Here is a 7,456-nt window from a genome sequence, read left to right as displayed (position 1 = left end):
CTCCCCCCTCCCCCCGGCCGCGCTGTGATGCCCTTCCGTCACACTCCCGTGCCGAGAGGCTCTCGCCCTGGGCTTTCTGGACGCGCGCCGCGACCGCGCGGCCCTGTCGCAATGTTTTGATTGTTTGGGTCCGCTGGAAAACGGCGGCGCTCGGCGCTCGGCAGTGGCACCCAATCCAACTCGCAGTGGCCGACGCGTCCAGGCCGAAGCCACCTGGCCGACGCGCCCTGGCCGACGCGTCCTGGTCGACAGACAGCCTAGTGGATGTCGATGTGCTGCTCGTCTGCTGGCGGTGGATACGGCCCCGTAGGTTTCGGCGCGGCGTGGCGTGGCGTGGCGTGGCGAGTCCCGGGCAATCAACCCGGTGGAAAGTGATCCCCAGCCTTGTGGAATTCCGGCCAACTTTGTCTTTTCCCTCTCTCGTCTCGTCGACCGCCTGCCCTGGCCTGCTGCATCATTTCCCGGACATTATTCGGCGGCCGGGCGACGAAGGCGACAATACCAACAAAAACAGTGGAGAGAGAAAATGAGCTCCGTCGGCGCGGCTGGCCGGGATTCGACCCCGCGACAGTCGCTTACCTCGGCCCTCGTCAGGTGAGCGACGGAGGCGGCGGCGCTGGTGGTCGGGGGACGCCACAGGCGCTCACCCCTGGGCGCCGTCCCATGGCCGGGCGGTAGGCAACCTGCAACACACGGAGAGCATCACTATCGCTTTCGCCGTCTTCCTTTTTTTTCGGGGCAGCGGGGTCTGCGCGGACGTTGGCCCCGATGTGCTTTTTTTTTTATTTTACGACTCCAATGGGATCTGATGGTGGCGGGGAGGGGCACGTCGACGTGGCGGCGAGGGCCAACGTGACGCGCAGATGTAAACAGAGCAGACGCGCCGCCGCCGCCACGCCCGACCCGTGCGCGAGATTCGGATCTCACGAGCATATCGCCTGGACGTGGTGTGAGCCGTGGGGGCTGGCGGCTGACGCCCCGGGACAGGACGGTCGAATTCATGTGTGTCTCCCGCACGTCTCGCCGTCCCTCTCCTCCCACCCAGGGCTTGCATGCTCTATCTCCCTCGTCTCCAGCTCAGCACAGCAGCGCGCGCCCCGCCCCGTATCATCTATCCTCTATGCTCCAACTCCTCGCTAGACGATCCTCGCTGCCGCCGCGCACCGGCCTTCTCGTACCTCCTCGGCTCGGCTCGGCGCGAAGGGAAACTCGGCGAGTGCTTCACGAAAGTATCAAGATAATTCCAAGAACTATGGTGGGGCCCGGCCCGGGCGGACAGGCTACCGGCCGAAGAACAGGGGGGGGGGGTCGGAGGCGAGGTGGGGAGGGAAGTGCCAAAAATCCAGCCAAAGTAGCATCCTCACAGTCGTAAACCTCCAAATCCAAGCTTTGAAAAGGCGACCTACATTTTGTTTAATAGCTTGCGGTTTGCTTTCCCACTAACGGGGGCTTTTGTCGCCGCTGCGTGCACTGGTGCGCACTTGTGTTAGAGACAATAATGCACGGTGGTCCACAGGCCCCTTCCTTTATTTTGCTCATACTGTACCGCATGCAGGCGTGCGTGCGGGCTTGCGTACCGTCGCTCACCTTACGGCCCCGTGCGAGTATGCAGCCCATCCGCTCGCCTGCATGCGGTACAGTATCAGAAAAAATAAAGGAAGGAGCTTGCGGACCACCCTGTATATTCGGAGACTTGGACAATCTATAGATCTGCCACCTCCAGACACCTGACGCCACTTTAAACCGTTTAGTGTGAAAAGGTGTTCTGTACTGACATGTTGAAACAAAACGTATTAACTTAAATAGCTAGACATCATGGCTTAGACAATAGACTGGCTGAAACACACACAAAAAAAACAACGTTCATGCAGTTTTGTTTTGTAATTAATCCCGCACATTTTGGATCATGTAAATTGCATTGGCATGTTCATGATATACATGTCCTGGCCAGTCCAAGGAATTGCATTGTAAGAAGGAACGAACTCCGATAGGCACAAGCAACCGAAGGTGCTACAACAGCATATTGTTCAAGCAGAATGCGTGCGTCCACGCCAGAGACACGTCAAAGAGAAAAGGATAAGCGATTATTGATGCTGATGGGTCGTACCTGCGTGCCCTCTCCGTCCGCCGGCGCCACTCACGCACAACACATACAAACACACGCCCGCTCGCTAGACTTGATGCAACAGTCGAGCGGATGCTGGGATCGGAAGTATACTGCGCGGCGCTACGCGAAGGACCGGCGGCGGCGCACTGCAGCTCGCAGGGCCCATGCGCCCCGTGTGTGCAATACGCGAACGCGAGTGAAGCGGAGTGGGCTACCGCCGGGCTACCGGCGCGGGCCCGCGGCCCGGTCCTAACGTGCGTGTGAGCCGAGCCCGGCCGAGCCGAGCCAAACGAGTAGGAGGGCGAGGCAAGTGACCGCATGACTGACTTAGCGCATCGCCGAGTGCCCCTCCCCCTCCCCCTCCCTGCCTTCCCCCTTTCTAAGTCTTATCCCTATCTCATTCTAGCTAAAGGGAAGAACCATTATCCCATGTCCCCTTGCACTCTTCTCTAGTTAAAAATAAAACTCCGAATGCAAGAGTAATTTTTTTTTTACATAAAATCGTCAAAATTTGCAGTTTGCAACTTGAACAAAAAACGTGAAGAGCCACAAAAAAAGTAACAACAACACGCAGTCCAGAGTGTGGCTCTTCCTCCAGAGAGGCGGGGCTGGTCCTGTCGGCATGACCGTAAATTAAAACAACTGTAAAAGAGAAGTGCATGGCCCTCCGGGCCCGGCCGGACCTCCCCGGTGCCGCCCTCTGAAGGAGGGGGGGGGGGTAAGGGCGGGGTTGAGCAGAAAAAAATGGCACGCCCCGCTGTACTGCATCTCGTAATGTGTATTGTCGTGCGAACCGACCCGGGGCGCAGCACGGGGAGCAGCCCGGGGCGCAGCACATCATGCACGACCCGCGCACGCACGCGCGCACGGGACTAAAAGAGCGGAACCAGGGCATAACGTCGCACGTGGTCATGACACGGTGCTGCATATCGAGTGGGCCGGGGCGAGGACCACCTAGGATCCGATCAACTGTGACCCCGAACGCGATTTGTTGTACTCGTACTTTCTCCATATAAGTTTCTCTTTAATCTCAGTCTAAATAACTTATTCATGTTTTGTCAGTCACGTCAGTTTTTCTTTCCCCAAAAAAGTTTGAGGTATAAACGTGTGTGTGCGAGGTGCCGTCCGTCTGTTACACTTTTCCAGCCCCTCCCCCCCCCCCCCTTTCTCGAGTGAGTTTTTCATGTTGACAGCGAACGGTCATGAACGGCCTCCGGGAGACTGAACGCACGAGCGGCCAAGCAGTAAGGCGCGCCCGGCTGCTGGCTACTGCTTCTACTACTCCTGCCGTAAGCATCAATCTGTCCGACATATCCTTTCGTTTCATTGGCATTTTAACACGTTAAGTCATCGCATATTGCCGGCGGATGGCCCCAGGCCAAAAATTCATATGAACCCCGGCCAAACAAGTGTCGTGGAAAACTCATGCCATCCCATATGGGCTCCAACGACAGCTTTGGCCGCTCTATCTGTGGGGGTCGTTATGATGGGGTCAGTGGGAATTTTAGACTGCGAGGACCAACCATATAAACACAGCCCCTCACCTCCCCTGCGCTACGTGAGCGTTCCCTTCACAACAAGCAGCGCTGCTGCTGCCGGCGCCCCATCGCGTATTTTTCAGAGAGTTTTGTAAAAACTGGCCGAATCGCGGGCAACAACAGCGTGCGGCCGAAGGGATGGCTGGCGCGCGGGGGATTGCGGGGGATGTGGCGAAACGATGCCTTGCTTCTCCTCTTTCTGGGCGCGCGAGGCGCAGGATGCACGAAATAAACGGCACGCCACGCCACTCCGCGCCACTCCCGCTGCCGCGCGAGCGGTCGCGTTTTTAGCGCCGCGACGATACCCGCTCCTGCTGCTGCAGCTGCGCTGCTGAAATTAAAGTTATTCCTGAAATGAACATGATTGTAGCAATAAAGGAGGACACCGTTTTGGCAGGTCGAGCACACATGCAGGACTGCGGCAGTAACGTGCCGCCTTCGCGATGCCTCCGAGTCACCAGCTGTGCTGTCCCGAGTTAGTTAGCCAAACTATGCAGAAATGCAAATACCCGCCCTGCGCCTGCAGCCCCGGGCGGCGAGGTTGGGAGGCGACCCTCGAAGAGGTCATAGTCCCGCCAGACACAGGTGCGGTCCCTACCCGGGCGGCTAGGTTGGGATGCAACCCTCGAGGTGGTAGCAGTCCCACCAGGCACATGAGCTGCAGCTGCAGCCGCGGCTGGCAGGCTGACCCAGTTCTAGAGGGACGCCCCCATAGCGTCCATCTCCCCTTAAAGTGAGCGGCCCTGCCCGCTGGCACCCTGGAGGTCTGGCGAGGTGCCGGTGGTGTGGTGGAGACCGCGGACGAGAGCCCTACGGGAGCCGGGCTGCTCCGCGGGCTGCTCCACGGGGTGTTCCACAGGGTGCTCCACGGGGTGCTCGCCTGCCCCGCCGCGGCCCTGGCCGCCCCGCAGCCTGCGGCCCAGCCCGAGTAACAGTCCAAGGCCGCCTGTTGGACTCAATCGATGTCGGACTTGCCGCTGCGCTCCGCGCGGCCCATAGCGCCACAGCCGTAGCCGCGCGTAGCGCAGCCCCTGGACAACCCCTGCGGCCCTCGGCCCCGCCAGCCCCGCCAGCCCCGCCGCCAGCAGACCACTTTCACCCGACGCAGGGGGCCAACGCTGCCAACAGGCCCACACAAGGGCCACTTACAGGGATACCCTCCCGCTGCCCCCCGGGCACGCGCCACCGCCTGCGATTAAGTTCGATACAAAGTTTGCGAGAGACTCCATGAGTGTGCGTTATTTCTCGCCCCCCGCTTGTGAGGCGATTTTCGTTTTCTCCAAGAATCATCCACTACAGTGAAGCGGAGAGCCACTAGAGCAGAGATCGCAAACTCGTGGCTTGCGGCGAGCCGCGTACCTTACTGCAAGCACCCTTTTGCAAAATTACATAGACACGTAGTAAAGTAAAAGCAAGTGCGGCTCGCCACATGTCGCACTTCTGTGATTTTCGAACTAGAAATTCAAGAATCGGCTCGCGACCCCGTGACTTGAGCGGCTGTCCAGCCCGGGCCGCCGCGGTGGGTAGGCAACCCATCGGTCACGGGGAGGGCGCGGGGGCGAGCGCGTGCGGCCGCGTGCAGCCGGCTGGGTAATTGCACCATCAAGGAGCACAACGCCACGCTCGCTCTGCGCGCGGCTTCATCAGACATTCTAGGTTGCCCTCGTCGATCAGTCCCGCAAGCGGGCTCTTTGATGGCTCACTCTTTTATGCGACGACGACGGCGTGGCTTCCAAACATTTATCAGCATCGTGATACCCTCCCGTTTAATGTGCCCGCGGCCGTCAAGGCGGAGCGCGAAGCACCATCACGTGTCCTTCCTTACCCGACACCGACAGCCCCTTACCTTCACCTTTCTAGCCCTCTTCTCTGCCTAACGCATTCGATACCACTTTCCAGCAGCATTGGCAGTACATGAAGCTTACAAATAAATTATTAGCAATACACTAACACTTTCTTCGCAACGTTGCAAAAATTTACTTAGCAAGGACTTTACAAAATAATTTGACTTGGTCTCTGTACTTTGCCACCATATTTTGTTTCCTCACACTGGAATTAGATTGCTTGGTACACTGATAGTGAAACTGACGCTCACCACATGCAAGTGCTCACGTTGCACACTTTTAAGTGCTTCTGGATATTTGAATCTTAAGGAGTGTTTACCAAAAAAGTTGGTTTCTTGAAATTATTCAAATTTACTGTTGAACACTGCCATGTGCATGCCAATTACACACTTTTGCTTTCAGCGTAACCCTCCGTTTCTGGGATGGACCGAGCAAGAGAGGCTTTACATTTTATCACACCACTGATACTTTCTGTATAACTCAACCTTTGAATAAGAATATTTTTAAAACAAAAAGTCATAACGATGTGTCAACGCGATTGTCCAGACGCGCCAGGCGCGCGCAGAGTAGTGCGGCAGTGCCGAGAGTTGGCGTCGCGTGGCGTCTGGCGGGGCAGGGGCGGGAGGGGGAGTCAGTGAACTTGCTGCCCCACCCCCTGCCGATAGGCATCAGGGTAATTACCAGCTCCTTGTGTTGGCCGGTCGCAAGGAGAAGGCGAAGGGGAAGAGCACAAGGCTTCTTGACGTGTCAGCGTGTCACTTTACCGATAGCAACTTACGCAATCCCACGCCAACATCTGGAAATCAACGGTGAAATGTGTGTATCACGTATCAAAAAAAAAAAAAAAAAATATTTTACCGACAATGTTAGATTATGAACTGCCAACATGTAGATGAACTGCTTCACCAAATTAGTAAATAAAATTCCTTTCCTGTCATATTTTAGAGTACGGGAGTTACAATCGGTAACCATCTGATACAAAGAAATCAGCATTCTTCAGACAGCCACACGGCACTAGGCTTACAAAACTGAAAGCCATCATCCCCATCTTGAAGCGGTCAAGGCAATGTCCAGCCCGGTACACGGGGCAGTCAGGACCATGTCCACTATGTGGTCAGTTCGGCAGCTGGGATCGAGGGGCAAGACCATAATGTGGCCAGCTTGGCAGAAGGGACCGTCGAAATCCTGCCCACAATGTGTTGAGGCCGGCGGCTGGAGCAGGCAAAGTCATGACCACTACGTGGTCAGCCCGGTAGCAGGGAGCGACACTTCACGACCACAATGTGATCTGAACGGGACCCTCTTGTTGGCTGGCGATTGCTGACGACGACTTGTTGTTGCAGCGGATGCTGGATGGTGCGGCAGGCCCCGCGGCCCTCGAGAAGGTGATGCGCGCGCCGCGATTTTAATTTTCAAATAGAGTAGTTTTGGGAACTTTTTCCAAATTTTGTAATTTTTCTCATGTAAAGTTTTATTTTCTTTCCCATTTTTCTGGAAGTATTTCAACTTTTTCTTTTTTTTCTGGTAATGATTCTAAATTTTCCGGACAAATTACAGACTGTAAGATCACTAGGCAACGGTGTCAGGGGCCTCGTTGGTCCGAGTGGTCAAGAGGGCGGTGGCGGTCTTCTGCCTCACTACTCCCTCGCCCTCGGTCGGCGTCGAACCCTGAGCCGCGGTGCGAACGAAACCCGCTGCGTACGGCTGTGGCCGGATTGCCTACCCGCCTCGGTACAGTCGGCGCCCGCTCGATGGGTGGTCGGCCGAGGCAGGCAGCGGAGTTTAAAAGTGACCATACCACAATTCACGTGATTCGGAGAAAACAAACGTCAATTTGATGACGACTGCGTTTCTACGTCGGCCCCTTTGAATATCGTGAACCAACTATACACATGCACACCTATGCAGGTTGCGTAACCTCAACGCCCCCCTCTCCTCCTTCTGTCTCGCCAGACCCGTTTCGGCGG

The 7,456-nt window shown here is 56.6% G+C and overlaps 1 protein-coding gene across 2 annotated transcripts in view; it reads right to left on the bottom strand.

Moving 5' to 3' along the window:
* The window catches only part of LOC113204288 (serine/arginine repetitive matrix protein 2), a 26,264-nt gene extending 25,570 nt beyond the window's left edge, over window positions 1–694 (bottom strand). For both annotated transcript variants that reach the window (XM_026419406.2, XM_052271115.1), the window contains exon 1: window positions 580–694. The gene's annotated coding sequence lies outside the window, so the exon portion shown is untranslated. The remainder of the gene's footprint in view (window positions 1–579) is intronic.
* Between the last annotated feature and the right edge of the window lie 6,762 nt (window positions 695–7,456).

This window comes from Frankliniella occidentalis, unplaced genomic scaffold (assembly GCF_000697945.3).
Source record: "Frankliniella occidentalis isolate FOCC.00 unplaced genomic scaffold, Focc_3.1 Scaffold150, whole genome shotgun sequence".
In the NCBI taxonomy this organism is placed as follows: Eukaryota; Metazoa; Arthropoda; class Insecta; order Thysanoptera; family Thripidae; genus Frankliniella; species Frankliniella occidentalis.
Note: the sequence above shows the minus strand (reverse complement) of the source record. Positions and strands in the feature narration are given on the sequence as shown.